Here is a 12,796-nt window from a genome sequence, read left to right on the forward strand (position 1 = left end):
GTGTGTGTGTGAGTGTGTGTGTGAGTGTGTGTTGTTTCTCAGCTCGCCGTGCTGGAATGAGTCATTCCAGAAGTGTATTCCATATAAGGAAGCGATCGTTAGTCAGGCCTGTGGGTCGTGGAGCCCGAGCTCGCCATGTGTGCAGGACCATGTCCTGCGGAACTGAAGCCGCCACGTGTGTGAGCGAGATATACTGTGACCTGTGACCTGTAGTGCATTCATACTGTGACCTATACTGCGTTCATACTGTGTTTACACTGGGACCTAGACTGAGTTTATACTGTCACTGATACTGTGTTCATACTGTGGCCTGCTGCATGTGTGAGTTTGAGAGTACGCGTGCGTGCATGATTGTGTGTGTGTGAGAGAGAAGGAGAGAAAATAAAGAATAGAGGTGTAGAAGTAAGCGAGTGTGTTTGATGAGATGGACACTGGTCAGTCACTTCGATCAGGAGTGAAGTGGAGACGAGGAGTCACTAGATTGTCTGGCTCCACGTCATGGGGCACGCGGGGCACCAGTGCTCGTCACGGCTCAGGTAAAACAAATTGGGTGTGAACGTTAGCACACGTCACATCATCATCACAACTGTCATTATATTCACACAGTGATCGTATGTCTACACTGACGTCAGAAGAGTACGCAAGACATAAAGTTCAGCTTGCTGTCTGGCATTCAGGGTCACGAGGTCAGCGCTGTATTCAGCAGCATTTGTAGCCGCTAGTACTGCTACTTCTTGTATCAGGTCAGGTCAGGTCAGGTCAAGTCAGGTCAGGAAGCCATTTTTGAATACCTGTCCACCTCCTGGCTGTTGTGAAATCAGAGTCAGCATTACAGCAGTCCTACACCTGCAGCTATGCCTGCTACACCACGTGCTCTCTTTCTGCAGACAGGACTTTGATGGTCACGTGATCTGAATCAGCAGTCCATGACAGATGTCCACGTGACCTCCTATGTACACTCCCCAAACATCAGCATAGCCTCACATGCACGACACAGGTATAGCTGTGACAGGACCTGAGTGTGGGCATAGCCTCACATGCGCAAGACCTAAAGAAGGGCGACGACTATGAGCGAAGAAGCAGGTGACTGAGCGCACCTGTGGCCGTGAACTTCACTTTACTGTCATCAAAGGATGTCAGTTTCGCTGGTCAGTTGTCAGTTTCTTTCCTTGAATCTCTGCCTTGGGGTTGACGTAAACTACCGAGGTCACGCTGTCAAACTCACCGACATGATGAATCCTAACACATGAAACATTTGCTCGCAAGTTTCGTCCGCTACAACGTGGATGATGACGAAACAACAGCCGCACGCTCACCTCGCGGGTTGACCATCAAGACCACAAAGGCGATGACTGGCAGGACCAGGGTGTGACACCATCCCGCTGCCCGCTGCTGGAGGTCGAGTGGACAAAGGGTTAAACACTCGCCAGATGCTGTAGTCCGGGGGTAGGGTGCAGCCAGGGGAGGCGAGCAGGCGACGCGTGACAAGCGCCGTGGGCTTTACGCGAGTCGCAGCCTTGGACATCGCGTGACGGATGGGGTCACACGGGGTGAGATGTCGCCTCCTGCCACGCCTTTTCCCTCATCCGTACGCCTTACACCTCACGACAGGTCAGCAGGGTGACGGGAGCAAACACGTGACTGATCGCTGACACTCGACAGTTATGTTACACTACCATACCTAGTCTAGGTCACACACTGTACTGTAGAGTGTAGACCTATAACATATAGCCATAGTAATGTCACACTACTATACTGTAGATATAGTATATAGCCATAGTAATGTCACACAGGGAATGCAAAGCACTCGTGCAGGCCACCAAGTACAGGCACAGTGAAGACCACCTGATGAGTGCCAGACAGAAACAGCTGTCCTCGGGAAGGCTGAAAAGATCCAGCTTTGCACGAGAGACGCAGGCACTACACAGAAAATACCAAACAAAGCTTCCTGCACAGGTCCAGGTACCGACTCTCTACCTCGATCCTCCTCCTTGGAAAGACAGAACAGGAACATTACCATGTGCACCACAGTCCTCACCTCACAACAAAGGATGAGCCATAGCGACGTGAGCAAGAGAGCCTGACGCTAGCCATGCTAGAAGAAAGGTACCCCCAGGAATCATGGATAAGGGCCTACACAGACGGGTCAGCCACAGACGCTATCCAGAGGGGAGGGCCGGCGTGTACATCCAGTTCCCAAATGGACAGTGGCAGGCAGCAGCAATACCAACTGGCCTCCACTGTACAAACTATAGAGCAGAAGTAGAAGCCCTGGTCCACGCAGCAAACATCATCAGCAGCAGAGCAGACCATGACAGCCAGGCGTCTTCCTGACCGATGCTCTGTCGGTGCTGCAGCAGTCAACAATAACAAACTGCCAGACCTGGAAGCCGCGCTGCTAAACATCAAGTGCCTCAGAACGGCTCTGCAGTGGATCCCATCACACTGCGGATAGATGGGAATGAGGAAGCTGACAGGATGGCTAAGTTGGTGCAGAGGACGAGCAAAGAAGACAATGCAGTCAACATGTCAGAGATGAAAAACATCATTAGTCTCTGTACAGGCCACAGCAACCACTGGACAGTTACCATCAGCTGTCCAGATCGGACCAGGTCGCTATCTTCCGCCTCAGGACTGCACAGGCAGCTGCTTCACCACCTACACAGGAAGTTGCACTAGTGCCGTCCCCGAGATGCTCTTGTGGAGAGGCAGACCAGACTGTAGAACACATCCTACAGGACTGTAGGAATCTCCGTACTGAGGAAAGAGACGTGGCCACAGTCGAGACCCTGCACAACAAGCTGTACGGGCCGGTGGAGTCTCTGCAGAAGACACCGATTTCATATCAAGAGCTGGTCTCCAAGTGTGAAAGAGGCGAACGACAAAAAAAAAAAAAAAAAAAATGTCACACTCCTATGCTGTAGATATAGTGTATAGCCATAGTAATGTCACACTACTATACTGTAGACCTATAGGATATAGCCATAGTAATGTCACACTCCTATACTGTAGATATAGTATATAGCCATAGTAATGTCACACTCCTATACTGTAGACCTATAGCATATAGCCATAGCAATGTCACACCACTATACAGTACAGAAAAGTCCGTGTACTAGACCTCACCAAGAGGTTTAACCCGAGGACCAGAGAGGCTGGTAGCCGACCTACTGACTACCCCGGGGGTAGGGACTGTGTGCTGTGGTCAGAGCATCTCTCTAGCCTGGTAGTAGCCCCGCTACACGCGGACACTTCTCGCCAGGCCAGCAAATTCCGCGGCGCGGATGTCGGGCTTGAAATCCGTGTGGCGCACAGCTAAACGTCACGCCGCGCGCGACCTCTGACCTCTCAGTCACGTGACCCTTGCCTTGTAGGACTTCCTTGTAACATGGATGGCACACAAACAACCCCCTCTCTCATCTCTCTCTCACACACATGCTCATACAGATAAGGATGTGAGAGAAGCGAGTGTCATGGCGCGCCTGTCACTTGCTTTATTTCTCCTGCATTCACCTTCGTTCCTTCACGCATGCACAAGCACAAAATAGCACCGAAAGGGTTATTGTCACGAATGTTCGAGAACAGCTAATGCGAAGTGAACTGTGGGCACAGCTCTTGTAGTACGAACACCTACAGTCTGTCCACACCACAGATGTAGACTGTAGACACCTCACCTCACGAGGGCGAGGTCAGCGTCCCACATGTTTGAGAAACAGTTTGAGATGTTTTCTCTTTCTCTGTTTCCTCAACTCTTCTCGTGCGAAGGTTATCAACGGTAATGGTGTCAACACAATACGTAGTCCGGAACGTTTGGCATTCAGGATCTGTTAACCACGAGTGTAAATACCCCCCTGTGAGGTCAGCATCCCCCCCCTCAACACTCCCCCCCATACCCCGCCTACAACGAAATGCCTTTCGTTGGCGCCCCCACCCGCATCCGTCTTGACACCTGATGGGCAAGGACGAGGAAGGAAAGGGCGGGGGAGACTGGGGATTCCCCACGTGACTACCTGGGACGAAATATTCCTTTTTCGGAAGTAAACGTCGATAATCACTTCAGGTCTTTGTCGTGATTAACATGGGGCAGGCTCTCAAAGTGTTGCCACCAGCTTGCTGCAGAGAAAGATCAGGTCTGATCCTATGGATGACAGACGTGATGACACACGAGCCACAGACCGACTCAGCACGGCCAAGTGTCACACACAAACGTCACATGTACAACAGGACCGCTGACTCGGTTGGTTTTTGCTTATTATCTTGACCTGTTGTTTACATCATTGCTTTTTTTGCTGATGACGGTATCCGGGTGCTTGAGGCGGTTAGGCCCAGTAAACAAGTCATGTATTTGGACACTTGCCCTTTGCCCTTTGACCTGAACTCATTTGGGCTGACGTCCGAACTGAGGGCGCGCTGGTTCAATTCCCGATTAGTGCAGTCAACTTACCCCAGTCGACCCAGCTGCCGGGTATGGGTACCTGACTCCACAGAGGACTGGGGAAGGTAGGGTGAGCCAGGTAAGGCACCGCCCTGACGTAAAGCTGGTCCCGAGAAAAGTGAGTCTCTAACACCTCACCCGCCTTCCCCCAATGACCTGAGAAGGTTAGGGGATGACCTTTACCTTTACCTGGTGTGTGCGTGTGTGCTGCAGTCAGGTAACACCTGGTGCACGCCCCACACAATAGTGTGGGTAATGGGGTAATGGGTAATGTGCTCTGTGCAGCTGTCAGCAAGGTAGAGACTAAGTCAATGCACACGCAGCATTAATTCACGCAAGCACGCGCGCACACACACACACGTGTCCCCATTCACAAACACATAAACTGTTTACGTGGTTGTTGTTGTTTGTCCATGGCGCGTGCTGAGCTGACACGCAGTGACCTTGACTGAATGGCGTGGAGCAGACGACAGTGGGTGACAGGGAATGAAGACTGACACGGACGTTCATCAAATGTCATCATGTGACTGATTTCTTTATGACCTTATATGGACTGGTAGCGGGACCTGACACACTGGTGACCGCTGACATGTAAGCAGACGACACGTCAACACCGACAGTTCTGTCAGCTGCAAGGAACATGGGGGGTGTCGCGAGTGGGAGTCGATCGCTGGGTGCAGGTTCAGTGTTGAGTCTGTCACCGGCTGCCTCACCCACCTGAAGAATGTGTGACTGTCGTTGTTTGTTTGTTGTCAAGTCAGACGCTCTCCCCCACCCTGACCGCGCGGCATCTGCAATGTTAGTCCATCTCCGAGCTGTTGGATCGAACTCTGCCGGCCGGCTGTCTGGCAGGCTCCCTGTCTCCCTGCCTCCCTGCTCTACCCTGTGTCTGTATGTTGCCCCACTGGTGTGCGATGGGGTCAGAGGTCAGTCAGTAAGAAGGGACAAAGGTCCAAGAGTGAACCAAGACCCACACAAGTCTGTGTCAACAAGCAAAGTAAGCTAAAAAACAGTCGTTAGCTACACTAGTACACGTGTACAAACTGCATGGTGACCTCGCACACAGTCGTTAGCTACACTAGTACACGTCCACAGTCAACTCTCCTCAGCCCGCACACGCACACACAGACGCACTGCAGTCTGGCCCGAGAGCCAAGTACGCATGCCGAACGTTCTTGTGACAGGTTTCACAGATACCTGAGACGTGTTGCATAGGCGTAGCGAATCGAGCGAAGCTAGCGAATCTAGCCGGAAGTGTAAAGAGCGCGCCCCTACAAGCTAGCGAACCTAGACCCCTAGCGTAGCAAAGCTAGCGGCCGCTGGAGGTCCTACACTTGCTATTCAAAATGGCGGACATTGTTGTCGGTTTCAAGTTTGCAGATGAGAGTTTCTTTGATGCTCCCGTTAAAAAGGAGTATTGGACCGGAAACAAAGTGGTAAGTATCTTTTAATGATAAGTAATAAAAATACTCTATTATTTATGTGGAAACATATATTTATTTGTGTAGCGGGAGCAATTTTAGACAATGTGTAGTCGGATTGGCGTTTGCCGAGTACGAGCTTTACGATTAAGGCCGTGTACAAAGTGGTGTCTTTTAGCGATTGCTATTTAAAATGCCCTATTATCAAGGTTGACAAATATTCACATGTTTAGCGAGAGTAATTTTATAACAACTTGTAGCCCCGACAGTATCCTCCAATCTGCAGTCTCCGCGTGTACCGGCTTCTTGTGTGTGTGTTTTATTTTCTGCTTCTAGTTCCAAAATTTATTATCTCAAGTTATGAAAAGGCTGAAGGTGGTGATAAAGGTATTTTTTTCAGTGTTATAAATGCATGAAGAGCTGTTATAATGGAAGGCTTTAATTATTTTCACAAATAACCCAGCTATGAAAATATTGTGCACATTATTGAACTATCCTTCCAACAGAATAAAATAGTACAACTACCCTATTCTTTGATGTTTAGAATCAAAGCTTTAAGTTTGAATCTGATGCTGTTGCATTTACTAAACATATCACTATGTTATTCTGGTTTTTATTTTCCTGTTTTTATTCCTGATTAATTGATTTCATATTTTAACAGAAACGAATGTGGGAAATCAATGGACCAAGGGGGCATACTTTTCCTCATGGACACTTATGCCAAACATAAGGAACAATTTGCAATTCCAACTTGAAAATAGAGGTATGGAAGAGGATTTCTTCGGAAATGGCAGCCTCAGGATGCCACTTTGCTCCAGCAGCACTTGAGAAAAAAATGGAGCAATATGAAAATATGGTGAGTTCCTACAAAATCATTGGGCTTTCTGTCTTAGAGTGCAACATTTTTCCATAGATCTGAGAAACAAAACATCACAGGTTTTTAAGGTTGTGCAAGTTCTTATTTATTTGTTACCACAATTCATTCATTTAACCTGTAAACAAGACCCCACCAGTATCAACCAAGCTTTAGTAGAGATTTTTTGGTAGCTGTGTGAAATTAGTCTGGATACATAATGATATGTAAGCATGTTTGGTACTTGTATCCCAACAGGTACAAAGCTATATTAGATTTCAACAAGAAAACGGGCCAGGGAAGATCACGATGGAATTTCTATTCCAGAATGGCTGAAATCTTGGAAGGAGACCCTTCATTCATCTCACCACTGACATCATCACTGGGGAGTGTAAAAGGTGAGTGAACCATTTATAATATAAATAAGCAAGTAAAGCATAATTTTAGTATAGCCATATTTAGTAAAACATTTGACAGTTCAAGTATTAATTGTTTAATGCTTCTTTTCCTACAGGTATTTGGGGAGGGTAGTGACAAAAGTCTGTTCTGCCACAAAGAGATGAGTCTAGATATGTAAAAAGCTCAGTTAGGAACTTTTTGTATTCATGCACTGTTCCAGCAAGAGCAGTTATCATGGGCATACAGGCTAGACATATTTGGGTTTTCCATGCCCATATATTGGTCATAATTCATTAATATTTATTTTTCAGTAAACACTCTCTCCGAGATCTCCAATACCCAGCAATGTGCCACCCTACAAAGAAGCAAGAACAGCAAGGAATGTCTCAGGAGACTCCTCACCTCTCCCAGTATCGGTTATTAGTACGACCCTACTGAATAAAGGATATTGTCACTGTCTTGGTTTTAGTACTAAATAAAAAAACTTACACGCCCTTACAAATGGTTTTTTTTTTCACTGTGACCGTTAAAAACCAAAAAATCCTGATTTACCTGATAATCATGTACACAATGAAGCACACTTGTTTCTACCATGAATTAGTAAAATCAAATGAAAATTTATTATATGATAAACACATTACATGATAATCAAATGAGAAATTATAACTGGAAAAGTGTTGCATCAAAGCTAAACACGAAAAGTGACACTCATTTGAAAAGCACAGAACATGACATGCATCTGGTGACAAAGCAAATTATTAAGGATGGTGACAGGAATTAAACACGCGCACACTCCTCAATTTACACGAATAAAAACAAATCATAGTGGTGATGCAAATGCAAGAGATATGTATAAAAAATTCAAATTATGCAATGGAAATAATAAAGGTTGCTGGGAGAGAACTGTACACAGTGATGAAAAAATACACAGCCATATGGTGTATATGACAATACTTTGCTGCTGCTGTGTCAACTTCAGTATGTAGACAACATATAAGCACAACTGCAAAAATCACACAATCATAAATATAAATGCACATAGATAATATATGCACATGGTGGACAACTTATTAATGATGGTGACACAAAAGACATGTAGACCTCAATTTGCATGGGGGAAAGAAATTATGGGTGTTGATACAAATGCAAGAGATATTTATGCAAAATATTCAAATTATATAATGAAATAATAAATGTTGGTGGAAGAGAAAAGCAGACACTGATGATGGATGCTTTGCTATAGACGTGGTATGGCAAATATAGGTGAATATATTCTGGAGGGTGTTTTGGTGCCAGTAACCACAAGGTGGCAAGCAGCTTTGTTCTATTGTTGAACCACGTTGCTGTGGCAGATGAGGCTCAATCCAAGCCTGGAGAGCCTGAAAAATTTCACAAAAGATCTCTATGAAAGTTTGTGTTTATTGTGTGTGAGAGCATTATTATAGATATGTGTAGTGGATACATTTATGCATATATATATATCTTGGACGTTCACATTCCTTAAAATTGATTTTGGCATTTTTATTTATATTTCATTAAGTTTATTACATTTTACTTTATTTTATTACGTTAACTTACATCAAAGGCGTCCGGCAACATTCGAAGTGAGATTTGAACTGGTATGTCAAGTATCCTGGAACGATGACTTCGACGAAACCAATCATGTGGGCATTGAAATTTTCATTATTGTCCTGATTTACTTTCAGTGGACAGGTGGGCCGCAAGCTCGATATTTATTTGCGACGGCTTGGCTACAGCACGGCGAGGTGTAGCTTGCAAAACAAAGACTTCACTCAAACCTCGCCGTAAGTCGGCCATCTTGAAACTCTGGCTTCCGGCTACACTGCGTTGCACAGGGACCGCTAGCTTTCGCTAACCCTAGATTCGCTAGGCTAGCTTCGCTCGATTCGCTACGTGCTATGCAACACGCCACTGGCGTGCTAGCTGCTCACCTGTTCACGTGCGCCAGCCTACACAGGTGACAACACCTGCCCATCCCTCCCGCCTCCTCCCACACCGACACCTCGCTGGTAACCGAGGAACAGGAAGAGAGGTCAGAGGTCGTCAACATCGTGACGTTGAATGCGGTCAAAACTCGCAACACAGCAGCCGACAGCATACACCCGAGACTGTGTTCGGTAACGTACCACACAGGTGACACGTGTACATCGTTACATACTTACAGTGACACGTGTACATCGTCACATACAGTGACACGTGTACATCGTCACATACTTACAGTGACACGTGTACATCGTTACATACAGTGACACGTGTACATCGTCACATACTTACAGTGACATGTGTACATCGTCATATACCCATACTTACACACAGGTGACACACGCAAGTAGTTACGTATCCATATTGACAACCTCGGACACGCGCAGACTTAGTGCAGGACAGACTGGGAAGTGGAGGCATTGCGACAGGTCAACGCGCGCCCTGAGGTCAGCGACTTCCATGAACGTGACGACCCCGTGACCTGCGAAAGGCGAGGTCATGGTGGTCAAGAGTCTCCGTGCGGCGAAAGAAACATGCATGCACACTTCGTGACATCACACGTCATCTACCCCAGAGAGAGACACCTGCCCCTGACAATGAGAACCAAAAGCAGTAAACAGGACAATGAGTGAGACTCATCCTGGCCCAGCGATGCTGATGTGTGGCTGTGGTCCTTCCGCCAGCCTCTCGCCATCCTCGTCACAGTCATCGTCCTTGTTTCACGCCTGGTGCACCGTGCAGCCATCGCCACGGACTTGTAAGGACATCACCTGCCGCCTGTAGTCATGTATGGTCACTGGGGGCATTGGCCTTATATGGTCACTGCGGCCATAGATATATATAGGTACTATGGTGACTGGCGCCATATATAGGTACATGTACTCTAATCACTTGTAGAATGACTGTCGCCATCAGTGGCAATGTCCGGGTGGGTCCAGTTAGTCAAATATGCTGCGACATACACACTTCTAGAATACCTCATGGCCCACGTACCACACACCAAAACGTACCACGTGACAAGGTGTGTGTAGGGGTGGGAGCGGCACACCGGGTGCAATATTTTACGGGTCTCCACCCACATTCGTGTCTCAAGTAGCAGCACCGGCTCGCTAGGTGTCGCTGTTAATGTCTGCGTTAGTCTGCACCCGCATGAGTCTGTACACGATTGCTATCTACCCGTAGCCGGCAATAGTGTCTGTCGGCATCTCCTTTCTTCTCACAACGAGCACGTCCCCCACAAGACCCAGGCGCTGGTCGCAGACCGCTGCAGTGGCAACATCCACCAGCGAAAATATGACTGAAGCAAATGAAAGAATTTTTTTTAATTCAAGGTGGATTTGAACTTAAGTGATACATTCAGAAAGTCAGACAATAGAAAACTTTGTTATTTTATTTATGAGGAGTCGAGTGAGATGGCGTCAGTCTCCGACACACACACACGTTGATGATTATTGCTGACGTACAGCTGACGCAGCGCTAAGCGAGGGGCCGGCGCGAGGTTAGAGGTCAGGGGTCGTACATCGTACAGGAGGACGCGCCGCTCGCATCATCACAACACAAGACTCGCTGCCATTCACCCACTTTCTCCTTCAGACCTGAAACCTGCTGAGTCACCGGCGCTTGATTCACCCGCTGTCATCGACCATTGTTCTCTTCATTTGCATCATTAGGTTGTCTCCTTTTTTTTGTGTTTGTCGGTCGGCTGTCTGGACGGCCGGTCGACCTCGCGTGCTACCGCTTGACCTCTCTGTGTGTTCATGTGTTTGTGTGTCTGTACACTCAGCTAGACAACACTACTCGCAGTAAACCAAGCAGCGGAGCTCAGCATTGTCTCGGTGTAAACAAATGTAATAAGTTCTCTTCCTTCTCTGCGATCTAAACAAAGTGTTTATTCTAAAATTATTGTCTCGACAGATGAACGCATAAACTGGAAATGCACTACAGGCAAATGTTGGACACTGTCCTCATACAAACAAGACCTTACTTTGGGGCAGAAATTTATCATAATATCTCGTATAAAATAATTGTTAAAGAGAAATATTCCAAACAGCTTTGTAACACTTGAAAAATAATTAAACTTCGCAATTTTATTCCACGACCATTGGTTCCAAGAGAGACAACTCCTTTTTATGTGTATAATTGTAGTTGAAGAGTTGCTATCTGTTGGGACAGTTTATACGCAACATAACAGAAGCTTCTGCTTATTTTTATTGTTTGTTCCATAATGGTTATTACTGTTTGTTTGTTATTGTCTCTCGCTCAGGTCCTCTACGTATTATTTTCTCACCGCTCAGAAAATTACTTATAGAAAATCGGTTTTCTTAAGTCAGTCGATCTAAACTCAATTTTATTTTTTGTGGTGATATGGAAATGAATATTTGTGAGATTTATTCAGTTAATTAGAACGATAGCCCATTAAAAACTGTCCAATGCAGTTGGACTGCACCAAAATGAATGATGAAAAGGGAAACAACTGCCTAAACAATATTAGGGACAGAAGAGTTTGTTCCCTTGAAAAGTTTCGCTTTGAAAAGGTTTGTGCGCGGTGTGTGCAGACATTAGAGAGAAATAACGACTGCTAATGACATATTTTGAACTGAAGGCCACTAAAAAACTTCTCAACACCTAAGAATATAGGAACCTCGCAGGGTTACTGACAAAAACCTTTTGTAGTCCCTGATGTGAATGTGTTATGACGACTAAATGTAAAGGTTGGAAACAACTGTTTTCAAGTTGTTTGGCTGGTAGGCCTAAATCATCAGTGTATAACGGCTTTGCATAAGTTCAACTCTTTCAAAAATCACTTGTGTTGAAAATGTCAGAAGACAATTTATTGTAAGATGTGTTGCTGTACACAGTGCGAGTCGAAGTCGAAGTTGGCGCCACCAGCTAACGAAACACAAAAGTCCCGGTCCCCGGATCCTTTCCGTGAAACATAAAGGCCAATACTTGTTACTCAGCAGTCTCTATTTGTTCTTTCTTTAAGAAAATCCAGCAAGTGGGGGAGAAGCTTGACTTTTCTAATCAAGTTTGATTCCTCAAAGAGCATCTTGTTGGGACGCTCAGACTCCAGAGTCTGCTGTGCGCTGCACACACCACAGTGTTATCGGTGTGTTCTGTCATCAGTGTGTCGGCAGGACATGTGTCTGCTGCTGGGTTGTGGTGGGTTGGACAGTCATGCAGGTCACTGTTCTGGGACCTGCGCAGGCGCACTCCGGGCACTCAGGTCTGGTGAACAGGTGATGCTGGAGCCTGGAGTGACCCATTCTCACATTCACCTCCTCTTCTCTCTCGCCTGTAAAGTGAGTCCTTGCTGTAGATGGGATGCTGCTAGAACCATCTATGCTCTTGCTTGGCCTCCATAAAGCTGACCTGGGGGGAGAGTGACGCTTGGGCCAGCCTCCTCCCTCCATTGCCAGTCTGTCAGCTGCTTCGTTGCCAGGGAAACTGCAATGAGTGAATCCGCTTAAAACTTGATGTTCAGTGGATTATTGCAGGCTGCTTTAAGGCTAATGTGAGTGAATTAGTTCCTTGTTCATTGATGGTGATGTCATCAGGCCGTGGGATCTTTATTTTATAGCTGCTTGATTGCATCTTTTAAATCTTTCTCAGTAAAGGGGTTCTTTGCCATTTCTTCTTCGAATTCTATGATCCTGTACCAGTTCTGTTCTCCTGAAACATGTC

The 12,796-nt window shown here is 46.4% G+C and overlaps 2 long non-coding RNA genes across 2 annotated transcripts; one reads left to right on the top strand and one right to left on the bottom strand.

Moving 5' to 3' along the window:
• The first annotated feature begins 4,694 nt into the window (after window positions 1-4,694).
• On the top strand, window positions 4,695-7,458 carry LOC112574601. The gene is made up of 3 exons (XR_003101462.1): window positions 4,695-5,871; window positions 6,518-6,712; window positions 6,968-7,458. It is a non-coding gene; the product is annotated as an uncharacterized LOC112574601 (long non-coding RNA).
• A 246-nt stretch (window positions 7,459-7,704) lies between these two features.
• On the bottom strand, window positions 7,705-8,953 carry LOC112573856. The gene is made up of 2 exons (XR_003101291.1): window positions 8,687-8,953; window positions 7,705-8,487 (listed from the first exon to the last, which is right to left on the bottom strand). It is a non-coding gene; the product is annotated as an uncharacterized LOC112573856 (long non-coding RNA).
• Between the last annotated feature and the right edge of the window lie 3,843 nt (window positions 8,954-12,796).

The sequence above is a fragment of the Pomacea canaliculata genome, linkage group LG10 (genome assembly GCF_003073045.1).
Source record: "Pomacea canaliculata isolate SZHN2017 linkage group LG10, ASM307304v1, whole genome shotgun sequence".
Lineage (NCBI taxonomy): Eukaryota > Metazoa > Mollusca > Gastropoda > Architaenioglossa > Ampullariidae > Pomacea > Pomacea canaliculata.